Source organism: Micropterus dolomieu, linkage group LG03 (assembly GCF_021292245.1).
Source record: "Micropterus dolomieu isolate WLL.071019.BEF.003 ecotype Adirondacks linkage group LG03, ASM2129224v1, whole genome shotgun sequence".
NCBI lineage: Eukaryota > Metazoa > Chordata > Actinopteri > Centrarchiformes > Centrarchidae > Micropterus > Micropterus dolomieu.
Genome location: NC_060152.1, coordinates 20,716,757 through 20,735,271, shown reverse-complemented (window position 1 = coordinate 20,735,271; position 18,515 = coordinate 20,716,757). Strand labels below are relative to the sequence as shown.

Sequence of the window (18,515 nt, the reverse complement as noted above, 5' to 3'; positions counted from 1 at the left end):
TCATTGTTTGAAACAGATCTAATGTGGCATTAACAGGTTAAGAGAGAGTAAAACAAAAAATGTGTAAGTCTTCAGCAAATAAAAGTGGGAGTGTTGGGAAAAAATCTAAGTGCTTGAAAACAGGAATCCCTCCAAATGACTTCAATACTATAAACATGCCTCCCCTTTTAAAATCTGGCAACTGATTTCAAATTATTATGATTTGCCTGAGCCTCTATTTGTTTCAAGAATTTTCAGACTTTAGCACAAAATAGTTAGACATATTTATTACATATATTTTCTCCTGCAAAACAGGTCTTTGACCACAACATTAATCTCTGTGGGGTTTTACTGCATGCAGTTTAGACTGTAAGGGGACCTGTGCTCTTCAGTTGGCTCAAGGTTGATATATCCTCTCCTTTCTCACATATACTGTTTAATTATATAGAACAGATTCATTTTACACATAACATAATAGGTTTTTCCCAAAAGCTGCCAAGCTGTGTGACGGCCAAATATGTAAATGTAGGGTATACTGGTGGCCCAGCGGATACCATGAAACTATGATTTCATGAGTTTTAATCACCCTCTGTTGCACCACAATTTGCATCACTCTGCTGTGTGGATAAAATCTTTGAACTGAGTGTGTGTCTGCATTTGTGTGAGCATGGATATTAGCTACATGCAATGAATGCACTGTACGTGTAGGTGGGACTGTGAGTGAAGGCCCATTACTAGATGGATTGTTTTGGCCAGTGACTGCGAGACATTGGAGACACACAGATCCAAGGCAGCATAATGGCAGCCACCATCAACATCACAATAATTGTGTTTATGTGCGTGTGTGTTTGTGTGTGTGTGTTAGGCGTGCATCTATTCAAAGCTTCTTTTGTTTGGCTTACATTATGATGCTATGATGAATAATTTATGATAGAAATCTCTGAAGATTTCATTTAAACATGAGACATCAGCTCCAGCACGACAGTGGGTTCTTATCTCTCACTGTGCTTTGGCAGATTGGGCTACTTCATAAAACACTAAATCCTGCACATTTTCATCCTTTCTTTATATGTCCTATAAAGTGGATTTGATGGATGCTTACTAGCCCAGTGTGGCTGACAAAGCGGAGGGCAATTCAATTTCAGCTTCACTCAGTTCTGCACAGTGAAATAATGACTATTTTGTTCATAGATGTTACTGCCACCCCTCACTACAATTATCTTCTTACCTACAGCAAGGAAGTTTTTAATCACTGACTGCAACTTAGTTTACACAACGTTTTATTCAACTCCATCACCAGTGAGGCAAAAGGCCATTATTATAGACAAATAAATTGGTAGTTTGACAGTGGCGATGCCAGTTTTACTTTCACACTGCGCAGTCTGTTGTGAAAGAACACTGCTCATTTTGCACACATATGGCTCTTGAAAAATAAAAGCTCAATACATGTACACTTCAGTATTTGTTTTTAAGGAATTACCGTCAATGGTTGAAAGCACTGTATGTTTAATTTATGTTTATATCTGATATACCATGTGATATGGTCACATATAGCTTTGCATACATTTTGTCTTGCTACTGCATGCTAATTTGTCATGTAAGCCAATGTGGGTTGACAGGCATTCATTTAAATTGTACTTTGTTATGCTATTCTTTAAATTGTTCTTTTAAGACTTGTGTCCTCTTTTTAATAAATAGTAAATTTAATTTTTTTTTTTCTTCTGTTTTTATCAATGTTTTGGATTTCATGGCAATTTATTTCTTTTTGTTCTGTAGTCAGCATTGGTTTATTTAGTTTATTATTATGTGAACACTGAAACATCCATGATTTTATGGATAAATAAATTGAACCTTGACATTTCTGGCGAATGGACCTTTCTCTTGGGGACCCCAAAAACTGTTAGAGTTGATAGCAATAATTTAATATTCAAGCAAAAAGTGATGGAACAGTAGCCTAACAATAAATATCCATCGTTTCATAAAAGCATTATTTCCTGTTTAACCACTACAAGCACCCTAAACACAATCATCAATTTGACAACGCACTATACAGTGTAAAGTAATGAACTGAAATTTGATTGCTTTGCCCTCCATTACAGTAACTGCCTAATATAAAATAAATGGAGGATATTGTGAAACTGGGGGTGTTACATAAAAACCACTCGGGGACCCTTGCAGTAGTACCTGTAGAAAACGTAGGGCCCCTCTCCTCCTGTCAGTGAGCCCCGCCAGCTGCAGCCATGTTGGAAGAGGCTCCAGCAGCAGCAGCAGCAGCAGTGCTAACAGCTCGCGTCAGTGGACGCCGACCACCGGGCACGGCGCTGTTGTGGACAAAAACAGACAGGGAGAGGGACTCATAACGGAGAGGTACAGCCACCAAGCCGGCTCTGATATTAACGGGTATATATATAAAAAATTAAAACTTACTGGCTGGAAGAGGGGGCCGGTTGCGGGGAGTAGTTGCGGTCGGGCTCCCGGTCTAAAGCGGGTGAGTATTGATCCCTCTGGGGGGCGGATTAAATGGGAATAGCCCACCGTTAGCCGAGCTAGCTTAGCATTAAAGGGGGTAACACAATGGGGTTAACGCGAATGCATTGCGTGAGGGTGGTGTTGTTATGAGCTTGTGTTAGGATTTATGGTAAAATATCGTGGACTGAATGTTGTGAAATGCTGGTCATTTAGACATCGCTATGTAATTTGTATTCCTAACAGACAGACAGTGGTGCAGTGGCCGAAACCACTCCTCTCTGTTTCTCCGCTTATAGGTGCAAAGGTCTAAACCAAGGAGGATTTCTGTCATGCAGAGTAACAACGCCGTGGCAAAACAAATGTGTTTTGATGAAAAACGAGTTGCCCAGATTCAGACTTTATTGTTGCAAGCAGTGGGTTTTCAGACAAAAGGAGGGCAGTTCTTATTTAACCTGTGCGTCTCAATGTTTTGGGTTCTGCTTTGTCAACTGTACACTTATTGATGTGTTAGGCCGAGTGAACTGTATTAACAATTGAACCAGGCCTGGTTTTAGGACCACAAATCACTCCTTTATCATGCTTGGTGGGATTAAACTAATTTTAGGCGCAATATGCTAAAATGTCCAGAACTAAACATCGTGTGCAGCCTGGTGCTCAGCAGCTCCCTGGGTGTGAATTGTCTGTTTCTATTTTGGGGTTCAGGAGTTTTTGATTCAAAGCTGCCCTGTCATGTCTTGCAGATTTCTGTTTTCCTGCCCTTTTCCACATATTATTTCCTGCCTTTATGTGACTGATGCCCCACGATCACAACCCCATACACATCCTCCCTAGCAGCTAAACTGGAGGGTCAGGACCCCAAAAGTGTATCCTCAGATATTTTGACAAGTTGGTAAACAAAAAAAGAACATTTGATTATGAATGACGACAACTAGCTGAGAACACATTGTAGTCTTTTCTACTTGAATACAAGCCTGGCACGGCTTAGCTCACTTTTCTGTAAATAAAATGAAAATATAATTACATTTTTTTTTTACTACTTCCCGCTGTTCCTGAAAAAGGGATATGACTGCATTTTTTGATCAGTGAATTGTTAAGAAATTTCACTTCCTTGCATTGTCATGAAGTCACTTCTCTTCCAATAAATAAACACAAGCTAACTGTGTAGATATTATTGAAAGCCTAGTTAATGTTTGCCACATTGCATGTCCAGTCCATTGCAAGTGCTGCGATTCAAGGCTTTGTTCCGCTGTTGTACACAGATCTGCAGTCAGATAAATAAAAACCTGACGTGTGCATAGCAATCACTTCTTTGCCATCTGCCCTAACATGTGTGGTCCAAATTTAACTGTCTGATTATTGTGTTCTCACTTAAACTGCATTTGTTAGCAGAAATCATATATACATTTTATTTATACAAGAGATGAATAGAAGGGCTTGCCTTCTGCTTTGGCTTTCTCTTCTGCCCGTCTGTTCTCCTAAGCCTCCTCTCCCATTACTTCCCCTAATACGAAGAGGCATGGTCAGGAAAGCAACATTAACGATGTTAGATCGATTTTTACACCTGTCTGTTTTCAGTCAGGAAAAGATAAAGATGGGAGGCAGAGTAGTGGGTAAGATGGCAAGCGAAGGGAACGAGAGCTTAGGAGAAGGAGGCAGCTATTTGGAAATGAAGCTCAGCCCCCAGGTGTGTCTGAAACAGCTAGTGGGCGGGTTTTTCCCTTCTCCTATAAGTGACAGCATACAGTACAACTAGGAAGTGGAGAGACAGAACAGGGATATATTCAGGCGTCTGTGATTTAGCGGAGGTTCGGTCCTCTGTGTGCCGACTGCCAGGATGCAATTCTGGGATTTCCTAGGCTGCACCAGTGGAGGTATGAACGTGTGCGGCCATACCAAGGGCCCGGGGAATGTGTTCGGCTGTGATTGGACTGGTGTATGGGTGCTCTGTGCTAGGCAGGTAGAGAGGGGTCTGGCAGGTTGTGGGCTGGAAAGGAATTTGTGCTGCTTACTGCCGTGCAAGCAGTTGCATGTGAAAACCTCAAAGACAGGTAGAGTGTGGAGCACAAACAAAGACGCTGAAGGCTCTGATAACTCTGTCAGCCACCTCTGTTTCCCTTTGATAAACCCGCTTGCTTGCTTCTGACAACAGATTCATCAAATGAATAAATTGGCACAAATTAAGTGATTGTTTGCATCTGTTGCCCTAAATGTTTTTAACATTTTTCTTGCTCGCTTATGTTTCTATTATATGATCAGTAAACCATTTAAAATTCTTACAAACCTAAAGATGGAATATGCAAACAACCACTGCTACCCACAACACTTATTACTACTTCTCCAGCTGTTCCTGTCAGTGCTATTCTTACTGTGACTGCAACTACAGTTCCCAGAAAATGCTGTACTGGCACCTATGACAATAAAAAGACAAAAGATTGACAGCTGTAATTTAACAACCTGCTTATTCATAAGAGTCTGTCTAACTGTAAGACAAACTTTAAATTTATCACCTATATAGGCCTCTGTTGTGTTTTTCTGCACCGTGACCAGTTATTCTTTAGTCATCCTGTGCATCTAAACCTGCATTCACACAAGCAAAAAAGCTCTATATTTTTAACCCTTATATGTGGCTCACACCTTATTTTCTTTGTCGTTGTTTTACTGTGGAGAGAAACTGTATGGAATCCGATCTTACTCTTTCGGGACTGCCATGTCTGGTCAGACCTGTACAACAAAGAGTTAATCATCCAATTTGTGTTTGTGTATAAATGCAGCTAAACAACCTCAGGCCACTGCTATCAAATGTCACTTGCCTTGTCCACACAACTGACAGCCGTGTACAGAGGGGTTAGTGAACAAGTCAAGAAAAACAATCATGAAACATATGACAAGGATAAGAAATGTTAAAAAGCAAATGGTGAACAGTTTTGTTTTTGTTATTATAGAGCTATTTGCCTTTATTAACAAACCCACATACACTCCTACGCAGTTGAATACAGATGATCCAGACCTATAGAAATACATCCTTTGTGTGTTTGTATCTGCAATAGTTAGTATATAAAAACACACGCACCCTCTTCATCTAAAAAGGATGTACAAGTCTGCCTTATAATGTCAGTTGAGTTGTGTTGTCTCGTATCTCGCCTCACTTGTGGTTACTTTATTGTGTCGTATTGAATTCCAGGACAGTTCTACCTCCAACACCCATCCTGTGCCCTGGGCCATGTTTTCTGCTGTTGCACATCACACAGCTATATCTGAGATACCTGATTGGTTGTGTCATATTCTTTCCGCTTAGATGCACACATAGATACAGACATATAGACAACATATAGCCTAGATATACACTGTGGGATTCAGTTAATGCCTAAGTGAATAGTAAAGCAACATAATGCAGTTACATTTACACTTCAGTAATTTAGTTGATGCGTCCATGAATATGCCCGATTAGTAGTCAGATTAGTAATTACATAAAAAAAAAAAAAAAAAAGCTAAATCTTGAACTTATTAATGCCTGTTGCGTTCCTGTACGTTGGAGCTGTACTTTTTTTGGGACCGTACAGCAGCAGGCTATCTGTTAAGACCTGTGAAAGTAAGACTGGAAATTATGTGCTCCTGTAGTACCTGTAGCATCATCATCAGCATCCATAGCTCGCCGTTTTGTTTAACTTATTCCATTTTCTGTATACTGTGATAGTCAAATGACTTGTATTATACCTCATCAAAATATACATTTGCTATTTAGGTTTAGATGCAATTTTGGTTGACATATTTGTATATCTCCCCTGTATCTGGCATTACCTTTAGGCTGGGCAATATGGGGAAAAGTCAATATCGCAGTAATTGGAACACCTGGTCCTAAAATCCATCCATCTGTCTGGGTATGGAAAATCTCACGTCATGTTGTCTAGTTGATATTCATCACATTGGACTGCATGCATGGTAATGGGAAGTCAAACTGAGCATTTCAGAAATCATTATGGGAGAAATCTGACATAGCAACAATTGCTAGTGCTATATCGTGAGTTTACAATGACAGGCAATAATTGATATATTGTCCAGATCTAATGTCCTTTTTCCTCCATAATGTTTCAGGTCAGTAAGGCATAAACACTTTTCTGTAGTTTGAATTTTCTACAGAAATGCATCAACAAATTGTGATTAGAGCAGCAGCCAGAGGAACAAAGTAGCTGTCACATATGTATAAAAAAATATATAAACTGTATACACAGTACGAATAAACACAAGCTGGATTAATTTTTACATTTGACTAATGTTTCCACTCGTGGTTGTTTAAATATGTTGCACCTCAAGTGTTTTGAAAGTAGAAACAGATACATTAATCCATGGCTGGACAGCTCTGGCTCTAAAATGTCATATCACAGTTCATAAAAACAAACAGCAGAATACCAAAAAACGTCTAACGTGTCTAATAGCAAAACCCTTTAATGTCACTTCCTGAAGGAGTTTAGAGATGTGAAGCTTCTGTGGGATCCCTGAGACGGGGTGGTTTGGATTAATGTATTTGTGAACGTTAATTTTGGTGCAGTGCACTTCACGCTGAGGTAGAGCCATAAAACGACTTGTAAAAAAAATAAAAATAAAAAAAAAGCTGTCAAACTATAAATTTGTGATTTTGGGGAAAAACCGAATATGAGGTAATAAAGGGGGGATATAAGAGTGCAAGCTGCAATCCTGCCCTGTAACAGTTGACTTTATATAGAGGCAAAAACATTTACTTTTCAAATAATGTCACCCACAAATGAATCATTGTCATTCGGTCACATCATTGATTTAATCCCCTTCATAAACGGATAAACCTCTTAAACATCATCATTGACTTGAGCAAACTAATCCTAGAATCCTAGAATAACTTGAAATAGGATAAATAATAAGATTAGGATCCGATAGCTGGTTCCAAGTTGTTAAAATACCTGGATTTGGTAAGTTTAGTTTCTAATAAATCTTTTCTGAAAACAGTCAGGTAGTAGTTTAGATGAATAGCAAAAAAGAATCTATTCAATCTGACATAATTTTACATTAATTCTTTTTTTTTTTTAATTTAGTGAGTTTAATTAATCTAATGTTATATTGCACCAAAGACAGATGCAATAGATTTAATTAAAAGAAGAGCCTGTTCTGTGTATTTGTTGTTAGGAGGAAAGTAATTTGCAAAAGTAAGTGATAATGGGCTGAACAGATGTGTGGGATGTTGCAGACTTCGTAGAAGGTTTTGTACGGTGCACTGCTGGACTCCCTGAATTATTAGGGGTGCACTGGAAGATGTAGTAGTGCATTATGCTCGAGCATTATTGGCACACTGTTCAACAAATTGAGTGTGAAACTTCATGTGATTGTGTGTACACAAGCAATTGGACCTACAGGATAGCCACTCCTGGGTTGTGTGCTGTAGCTGGCAGATGAAGGTTATTAACACAGGCGTTTCAACAGACAACAGTGACGTCAGCACATGTAAGAGCTTCTTCTGCCAAATATAAAAAATACAAATATGAAAAAAAGGCCCTGGGGTCAATCAGACCACTCTCTCTTACTTCCTTAACTCTGCAGTAGTCCCAATACTACAATAATGTTTTTATAGCTGCTGGTTACTGCTACCTCATTTAAGCTGTTGCCTCTTATGTTGCACTCAGTCCTGCGCCACGATGCTCTGTTGTACTCTATTCTAACAGGCTGATTAGTGCGGAGGTGCTGCTGCTCGGCTGTTGTTGTTTTCTTGATGAGAATGGAGTTGTGCAATGCCCTTAGCGTGGTGTCAGCTGTAGCGTAGCCTCTGTAGTTTACAGCCAGAAGCAATAGTTTTCTACTACTGAGTGGGAGAGAGAAAGAGGGGAAAAAAAGGCTGTGAGCGTGAGGAGGGGAATTGTGATCGAGTAGGAGGGAGAAGCTCTGAGGAATATTTATGCAAGTGAAAAATGTTATAAGCAGTTCTACTGACAGATGTTTCAGTACTGCTTTAATAACAGGTTGTAGTTTTTGGGTCATAATTTTGTGGATGTGAAAGATTAGAGTGATTTCTGGTGACATTGAGAAAATATCTCTGCTTAGAGGTTTGTTGAAACCAGAAAAGAAAATGATCTTTACCACAATATGTTTGTATGCTGACGTGCATTGTTGTTGTCCTTCTGTTAGGTATCTGAAACATTTGAATATACAGCAATTGTATTAACTAAAGGCATCTCTATAGGGCAGTTTTCAAGGGTAATAGTGCTTTTTTAACACCATGAAACATTTCAATTCATGATCAAGCCTTCTTTGCAACACTACACAGTCCTGGCTCAAAATTGGTTATTATATCGATGCCTTTCTTTTCTCACAAGTGCATTTTAGACTCGGGGGAGAACAATGCCAGCATTGGTGGTGTTTTGCTTTTGTTCATAGTAGCCTACTTGTAGCCAATTTCTTGGGCACAACTCTGCCAGGAACAAATTGCTTTATGTGATTAGAGGACATGATGTGAAGTGGCAGAACACACACTGAGCAGCAGTGAATCAAACCAAGTAAAAACTGGAAAAGTAAGTAAAATAAGTAAACTGAATTTGATGTTGCGATATGATTTGCGATATTAGAGGGAATGATCATTATTACATAAGGATTCTCATTTTCATTGAAAAACATTCTTGTTTGATTATGGTGTGATTTTTACAAGACCTGTACCAGACAAAGATGTTCTCTAAAGTCTGTAGAATATGATGTGTAGACCAGGACATATCTGCAGCACAACAATAGTAATAGTATTTTGACACACAATTTGCCTTTAACCTGCGATTTGAAAATTGATATGTAATAGGGCTGCACAATATATCGCCGGAGCATCGTCATCGCAATGTGCTCTTGCGCAATAGTCACATCGCAGAACAGTGCAATATCAAGCAAGTCAAATTAACTCAACCAGCTCAACTTTTTTGCTGCTTGATTGAAAAGGAAAACTTGGACAGTTCTCATTTCAAGTTTGTCTGATGTAACATCATTTACTCCGATTTAACAGTTTGTAACTAGTGAGTGAAGAGCAGGCTCTGCATGCACAGTGAACTGGCAATCCCAATATTATTCTCGATCAGTTGATCAATTCTTTTAGGATGCTCAATTATTTTCAAATAGAGCAACTGAAGTAATCTGGTGAAACTTCCTGTATTTTGTCATATCGCAGTATATATCGCAGAAAAGAAAAATATTGCAATGTTAGTTTTTATATATATAATATCATGCAGCCCTAATATGTAGCACAGAGTCGCCACACAGCTGCAGCATGAAATAAATGATGAATGCAGAAACATCTTTCTTAAGTTTATTTGCAATGTTGGTGATGTGTTTGTTTGCCTCCTATCAGTTCCCCGTACAATAAGTAAAGAAAACTATATTAATTTCTTGTATCTGTAACAACAGCACACTTTGAACTTTGGTATATGGCACAGATTGTGCAGTAGTAGCAGCTTGTGTGGATTTGGGACACGGCTTTTTTATCTCACATATAAAGTAAGACAAAGCCTTGGCATCTTAATTGGCACTACAGTCCTACTTCGTGTCTGTTGCTTAGTAACAGATGTCAGCGTTGCTTCAGAGTATTCATCATTTCATCAAGTTGCTCATTTTGGTGTCATTTTTGTTCATGAGATCGCAGTGAAGAGTGAGCGACAAGATGGGTTAGAGGATTGGTGGGGTCATGAGACAGAATTTAGACTGAGAGTGTTCAATGAGGCCACTGGGTGAGGTGATTACAGCATGACAGAGCAGATATATTCTGCCAAGTAATGATTTTTGCCTCGCGCCGACTGTCAGGAGTGTAGCTCATATGAAATCCTCCTGATTCATTAGAGCTTGGTCATGTAAACTGCTTGGTGTGGTTAGAAATTGACTCCTGTCAGTCAAATAAATTAAGCATTGTAACAACAACAGTGGGAATGTCCACTTTGATGTGTTGTTTAGATGTAGCCCCATCAATGGCTACATTTCCTAATGATCCTGTGATTTGGTTCCCTCCTGTTTATCATCTTTTCTAACCCTCTCCACCACTAGTTTTCTACTTTTGTCTCCTTCTACGCCTCTTTATTGATAATAAAGCAAAAGCTTTATGTAGAATACAGTATATGAAAAACCGTAACTCATTGCCATACATTCAAATAGATACAGTTTATCTGTGCATGCATGTAAGACAAATCTGTGCTTACATGCTACTGAAGTATCATTCGCTAATTATGCTGCAGTACAGTGGCTTTATCCATTACATGAAGATACTCTGATACTACTGATGAAGTATGTTGAATAATATATTTATCAAAGTAAAATCTCTTTTCTCTTTTTCCCCAGATATTTCCAGAATATCATACTACGCTGGTGAGTAATAGTCAGGTATTGATAAACTACCTATCAACTACTAGTAGAAATTCAATTTATATAGCTTTCTATTTTAAAAAATATGTAAAAAAAAAATCACTAGATGACTAGTGCACAAAGGATATGTGTGAGTTTGTGTGTGCAGTGTGTTTGAGATATCGTATCAAACTTAAATTTTAAAGATTTCCTTTGCACCCTTATTGCATATGGCTTTGTTTTTTTCAGAATTTGATGCCATTTTTCATATGAAAAGACATAATGTCACTTAATGACAGTAGACTTTCAGTTTGTTTTTTTGTGATAATAAAGAGAGATCCACCCTTCTGCTTTGTTTTCCACAAGGCATATTCTTTGGTCTGCCTGTGTTTTGCGTGTCATGGAGTGGATGGAGGTAGGGCTGAATCATTTCATAGGTATAGATAAGAGACTTTATGGCCATTAGGTCCAGTCTCCCTCTATGGCTATTGCTAGGTAACTGTTGATCCTAATATTTCAAGCTGGATGTTATATATTTGGAGCTGAGAACTTGTTGGAAACATAATTTACATTTCTTGACAAAGAGGAAAGTGTCCAAAGTATGGGATTATTTCAAGATAAAATAAAACAACAACTCTGTAATGTTACAGTCTGTCAACCGTAAAACAAAACTAATGTAGCCTACCGCAACAGGACGACGGAAAGCCTTCAGTCTCTGTTCAGAAAGCACCCGGTCTAGCATCAAGTCCACGTAGTGGACAGTAACAGTAACTTTGGGGGGGTCCACGCCGCCAAGAATAAGTACTTCTTATACAATTAATCGATTAATCGGCTAACTATATAGCTATATATAATAACTTAATCAGCCATGACCGGTGACTGGGCTAAACAGTGTCAATTATCCGATTTTCATAACGCGAGCTGTCAGTATAAAACTGCTGACATATAAAGTCAGCAGAACAGACAGAAACAGGGAGAGAGAGAGAGAGGTTTATCAATATCAATTTTATTTATATAGCACACTTAAAACAATGACCACTGACAGATAACACGACAAAAAGCCTCACTGTTTCTGCACCACAGTCCATCATCCATCCATCCATCCATTGTCAACCACTTATCCTGCATACAGGGTCGTGCGGGGCTGAAGCCAGTCCCAGCTGACATCGGGCAAAAGGCGGGGTACACCCTGGACAGGTCACCAATCCATCGCAGGGCCACACATAGACAAACCACCAGTCACACTCACACCTAAGGACAATTTTAGGGTCACCAATCAACCTAGGCCACATGTCTTTGGACGGTGGGAGGAAGCCGGAGTACGCAGAGAGAACCCATGCAGACACGGGGAGAACATGCAAACTCCACACAGAAAGGCCGGAGCAATTTTTTAAAACAGCAATACAAAGTCAGCCATAATTTCAGCTTGTGGTAAAACATTTTTAATGGGCATTTAGCATGTGAAAGTACAAATTACACATTTGTGTGCACAGTGAGGAAGCAATATCCAAAAAACAAATTAATGCAAATTCAGAAAGTATTCATTATTTTGATAGGCACACGTTCTTGTTATAAATGACCATTAGCAGTAAAAGGAAATGCATGATTTCCACCAGGGCAGTAAAATGTGAAGTTTAGCTGCTGATCTGAGCTTCCCTGCTGTTACCGTTTCATTACCAATAATATTCATCATCTGTTTGTTTATTGTCTCACTGTAACCGGCAAAGCCAACCCACAGGCTGGAGAATAAGTAGGCGACATGAAATTAATGCAACTACATATTTCACACTACTGACAGGGGGAACATCTCACGTCTCTCGGTGATTATGGCCAGCTTCAAGCTGAAGCTTTCAAACAATAGCCTTCATTTGCATCGCTGAAGTCTGACAACTTAAGTTAATTACCTGTCCAGCAGAAAACAGACAACTTCAGCACCGCTTTGAAAACATCTGTCCCACATTATAGCCTTCCATCTGGGAAAATCCACAACATTCGTAATTTCTGCCGTCAGCTGTTTGTATCTATCCGGACTCCTCTGGCTTCATGGTATAAAGATCCACAAGCTGTCGGCTCTGGTGCTAAATAACGTGTGCTCCTTAATTTGTCCAAATGTCACTTCTCTTCTTACTTCTAATAAATCAGAAGACTACTCAGAGACTGCATATTATTATTATTATTATTATTATTATTATTATTCCCATTCCCTCTTCTTCTATGTATGTATTTAATGTAGTGAGGGGCATCTACACTGCCGGAATTATACAAGCAGAAGAAGAACGCTATGACAATGAAACGTGCTCTGTATTGCTGTTTGTTCGTTGTCGGCTACAGTAGAAATATGACGACAAAATATAGTGACCTCCATAGAAGGAGGTGATTCGGACGGTCATTCTAAGGTAATAAAAACATAATGGTTCATTATGTAAGGTCTTTATACACCACTGAAACATAGTTATGGATCTTATATTGCATTTCTTGTCAATAGATCCTCAGAAATATTACACACTGAACCTTTAATTAAACATGTTTCTTGTCGAGACTGTCCTCCCAAGAAAAACAACGGCATCATTTGATTCAGCAAGTGTCTGCAAATATTTGCAAATACATGCTGTATTTTTACATTCAATGGACAAAGCCCTCTACTGGTTGTAGTTATGACAAAGGAGCAAGTCAAGTGGCGTTTCATAGGGTGACAAAGTCTGCGTTGTCACATGAAAAAATAGGCTAATTTTTCAACTGTGTTTACAATTTTGTAACGGTTTTGGACGGCATTAATAAAGGATGTAGTCCTGTCAATGGGGTCGTCAGGTCAGAAAACGCTTCTGTGTGTTGTACTAAAGGGCAGTTACAACAGACATATTTTGTCTTTAATTTGGAGGACTTCTTGTTCTAAAAAAGATTGAAAATACACCTGAACGCTCCATCAGTTTGTGATGTCGTCAGTGTTTTGCAGTTGGAAGCTTAGCTAGAAAGTGGTCACGATCAACTTGTCCTTTGGGTACATCCGAAGGATTGAATGTCAAGAGTGCTTTATTGCCAATGAAGAGTTGGCATGCTGCAGGAGCAGGTGAAATATGTTTGGAGAGGAGGAGAGACGACAGAGGGCAGTAGAGACAGACAAGGGCGGCAGATAATACAGAAATACAGAGAGAAACAAGTGTTGTAAGGGCTCAAAGGGTGGAATGTATGTTTTCAGTTAAACTCTAATCCTGGTAAAGCCGTGTGTGTGTGTTTGTTTGTGTGTTTATTAAACTTGTGAGTGTTGATTGAGAGTTCCTGTTAACATATATAGTGCTGTGCAATCAGCTCACCTACTTTTGACTGCATGGCGTCTCAATTATAATATTTCTCGCTCTCTTTTTTTTCTTCCTCCTCCTGTCGCCTTTCGCCTTCTCAGCCGTACACACACACACCCTCCCTCCCTGCTTCTGCCTGTTAGTGAGCTTTTTTTCGCAGCGTGGCGGTCATACAGCAGCCTATACCAAAAGCACAGCAGAGAAGAAACACTTGGACATATTCACTTTGAGTATTTTGCACACACACACTCCATTTGCATTGCTGACACTCATGCACACTTTTCCCCCCACACTCACATGCACGCACGCCGTCGCCTACCTGCTTAGCCGCATGTATACGTACTTCCTCTCCCTGGCTTCCACACATACTCTCTCACTCTACAGTCTCTTTGGTGCACTCATTTCGACTGCTCAAGGACTGTGCTGGATATACAGTGTGTGTGTTTGTGTTTGGCTGCGGCAGTGATCATTTTCTCTTCAAAGTCCCGCTGCCATCCTGCCTGCTTTTCCAGCTTTTTTTTGTTGTTGCGGACTTTTTCTTTCCCTCCAGGTCTCTGTCACTTTATGTCTTTCTCTGACATCAGACACCTGCTTTGACCTGGTTAACTCCTGCAGAGTCAGAGCGCTGTGGAAAAGCTTTGGAGGATGTGAGGCTCAGCTTCTCCCTGGGATTTCTCTGCTTTCTCTTTATCCTGCTCTCTTTATTTCTTCTTCTTTCTTATTCACATTTTCCTTTTTTATAGATCAATCCGTTCTCATGCATCTTGTTTTAGTCTCTTCCTGTCTCGTCTGTCTTCTTCTGTCTTGATCCTTATTTTCCTGTCTTGCTCTCCCTTTTCCCTCCTGCATTGGTCACTCTCATCCACCTCTCCCTCACTATGCTCCATTTCTCTATGTCTCTCCTTGCCCTACATTTTTGTCTCTTTCTTTTTTGATGCCAGTTTTTTCCCTCCTTTTACCATCCATCCTGCCATCTCTTTTGGACAAAATTGTGGATTTTAAGAACAGAACTAATGCCTTTCTTTGAAAATTATACTTATATGGTGTGATTATATGGAGTCTTACTTTGCCAACGAGCGATGTCAGTGTTATTTTGTAACCTGGATGTTTGACATACATTACCAAACCCTGTGACTTAAGATTTATGGCTGCAGGGAAGCCGCCTTCTTTGAATTTCACATCAAGGATTGATTAATTAGATCAGCAGTGCTGCACCGAAGACCTGAATTTGATATTTCATATGGATTTATTGGACTGCAAGATGGCCTAGTGGGTAGAGAAACCATCACCCAACCACAGAAGCCAGGCTTGAATGTCTGTTTTTGGAAGCCTACACTCTGCTGAAGTGTCTTCAAGCAACTTACAGAATCCTCTCCACCCACAGGGGCTTCCTCACAGGGACCATTACATATAACACTGAATAATGGTAAAGGTATTTTTGCTGCGTCATGCCATGTATTGGGCAGATTGATTACTGAGACCTGGACCCCAAGCCTTCCTCACGTTCTGAAGTAACATGGTGTTTCAGCAAGCTTTAAGGGAGTGACCTGCAGTCTTGTGATCAGTAGCTTGGATTACTGTCAGATATTCTATCAGATATTATACTTCCACTTCATTATAGTTCTTTGAGCATTAGATTTTTTGTTGTTGCAGAAGAAGGTCTGAATTCCAAATGAACTTGGACAGATACTGCATGCTGGGCCACAGAGTCAGACCGTTGCCACTGTTTTACTTAAAGGTAAAAACATTTGGAGCATCTCTATCAGCTGGACCTGAACTCTGATGAGAGTGTAGTAGCTGTTAAACCATAGACAGTCATAGACTGGTATATTTTCTACCTCCTGTGGGGATACTTGCTGTGTCATCAGATTTTACAGTACAAAGGATATTTGACATCCTCTGTTTCCTTTTACTGGGCTCTTTGCGTTACTGGACAGCCCTGGGACACTGGCTTTGATAGATCCTTCCTGCGTCTTTCTTGTGAGCTGGCTAAAAGTTGCACAATGGATATTATCACCCCTGGAAGCAGTGACAGCCCAGTTACCAGCACAGCAGGTCTCAATTTCTAACGTTTTGGGGGGTCATTTTAGGATATCTCAATTTGCTTTTCCTTGGCTTATTCAGATTTATTTACCAGGAGTTTTTGTTTGCAAAAGCCGGTTAGGAGCCAATCCTAGTCCTAGGCTCTATGCTCTTTTTGAGACAGACCTGCGTTGTCTGGGCCCTGTGGCCAGACCTTGAACAGACCCCCCTACAAAACAAATGGAGAACAGCGGCTGCATCCCTCTCTGCTGGAGCAAGGGGGCCTGCATCTACGCACAGCACCCCCTACCAAGTATGTATTAATAAGTGTATCAATAGTAACACACCATTTATAAACTGAGTTTAAACTTGTGTTCTGACAAATACAGCACAAAATTCAATATGTTCGTGTTTACTGTCTGTGCTGAGTTTGACTAAATCATTATGATTCACAACTACATAGTATAAGATTTATATCTTTGTATATGAAATATTCTTTTAGACAATGGACCTTTCTCCTCCACTGTATCCTTATTTACAATGAAGTCAGTTCATCTTCATGCTTGTTCATCTCTCACTCTGCTTGGAAGCATCTTATTCTGCTAAACGTTCAGTATTTCATCAGGCTGGTTGGATATCATTTATCTGAGCTATGTTTTCTTCTTTGTGAGGTCTAAATCAGGTAGTGGTAAAAGTGATTTGTTATTACACCTTGGGCTTTGGGAGAGAGATGGATTGTAACATTATCACATTGCGTTACAAGACACTTAATTCTGTCATCTGTTTCAGCTGTCTATCATTATTTGTTACAGATGAGTTCCCGTTGCGTTCTTGACTTAGAAATCATAACTACCTGTAACTGCATGAGCTCTTTGTAAACACAGGACGATGGAAAAAAAGCTGCCCAAGGCACAGAGAAATGCTGCATGACCAGCTGTCAGTCACAAGAACAAACTTTTGTTCTTTTTATTTTTTCTCAGCAGGTCTATGCAGCGTTGCAGAATGACAGGTCACCAAAACCTTAGTCCATGTAGTCCATGTATAGCTTCATTTTCACAGCACTTTTTTGTTATAGAGCAGCATAAAGATGAGACATACTGAACTCAATTGTTTCTTTATCTTTTTTTGCTTTGGTTCAAGCATTTGTCTGAAAAACCCACTGAGCTACAGTTGTGATCTGGTAACAGTTGATTTGCCATTTAAGTTACAGTTGTACAGAGCAGTAATTAGGTTGTTGAATAAGAGCGTTTGGGGAGATGGCGGTTATAAGTTACCCTGGTAGCTCTGATGTCAGAGGAGCAGCTCACACACTCTTACTGCTGGTCCTTTGGTTCTTTTATGTAGTTGGCACAGCATTGAAACAAATTGTATTAATATAGAAGTGACATTCAGACCAGTAATGAACAGTCACAGATTTATGTATATAGATTTACAACCAGTGTTTAGGCCAAGCTTCTTCTTTTTTTTGTCTCTCTCCCTTGGTACAGATAATGCGCATCCTTGGCCGAAAACGGAAAAGAAAGTGTAGTGGTGTGGGGGAAGGGGGAGGGCAGAGGAAATTGTTTGAGGATGAGAGAAAGATGAGAGGGAGGAAGGAAGAGAGGTGGTTCAATAGGACAGGGGGATCAAATGGAGACGTGAAGGCAGAAACTAAAAGGCCTGTGAGATGAGCGAGGGAGAGATTAAGGGAGGGGAAGAAGAGAAGAGTTGCAGATGAAGGGGGGAAGGATGGAGGAAGAAGGATACAGGAGATTTGGCGTTTGATCAGTGAAATGGAAAGTAAAAGGATGAGGGCTTTGGAAAGAACAACAAAAAGACAGAGATAAATGAGAAGAATGAGCAACTGAGGAAAAGAGGAAAAGAATAGGATGGTGAAGAAGAGGCCTAGGCTCCCTCAGGATTGTGCTAACCCCAGTAACCCAGATACCAGTCAGACGTCCTTCTGCTGCTGCTATGGGACAGAGCTCAACTCTAGCCGACTGTGGTTAAAAAGGCTGACTGTCATTCACTTGGACCCCCGCTGAGAGAGGGGGTGGTGGGCCTGGCAGCTGCCTGCTCCCCTCCTGGTTGCCTGCATGGCCTAGTTGATTTGATTCATGTCCTTTTCTCTGTGTGAGTGTGTGAGGGCATGCACGTGGGGATTTAGTGCAGTTATGTTGAGTAGAAATTGGTGCAGTGAGAAATCGTTTCATTTGTCCTGTGCTGTATAGTACATCTATTTTAAAGCAATAATTTATGTGCTGTGAGATCTGTATTTTCTAGTGCCCCAAATCTGATTTTGCAAGCTATAGAGTCAGGCAACCAATGGACAGCCTTTTGTGATTATAAAGGTGTTTATTGTTTATGTGTATAAATCATTACCTCCTTAGATTTTAAATATTTTACTGTAGTATTTAACTGGGTGGTAACTTCAGTGTTTAGGGG

General features: G+C 39.9%; 1 protein-coding gene across 12 annotated transcripts in view; it reads left to right on the top strand.

Moving 5' to 3' along the window:
• The first annotated feature begins 2,198 nt into the window (after positions 1-2,198).
• Positions 2,199-18,515, top strand: part of LOC123967850 (focal adhesion kinase 1-like) — a 63,429-nt gene continuing 47,112 nt past the window's right edge. For 3 of the 12 annotated variants that reach the window (XM_046044147.1, XM_046044139.1, XM_046044140.1), the window contains exons 1-2: positions 2,201-2,467; positions 10,771-10,797. The gene's annotated coding sequence lies outside the window, so the exon portion shown is untranslated. Of the gene's footprint in view, positions 2,468-10,770; positions 10,813-18,515 lie in introns of all 12 variants that reach the window. The other 9 variants (XM_046044141.1, XM_046044142.1, XM_046044148.1 and 6 more) reach the window with 8 other exon arrangements.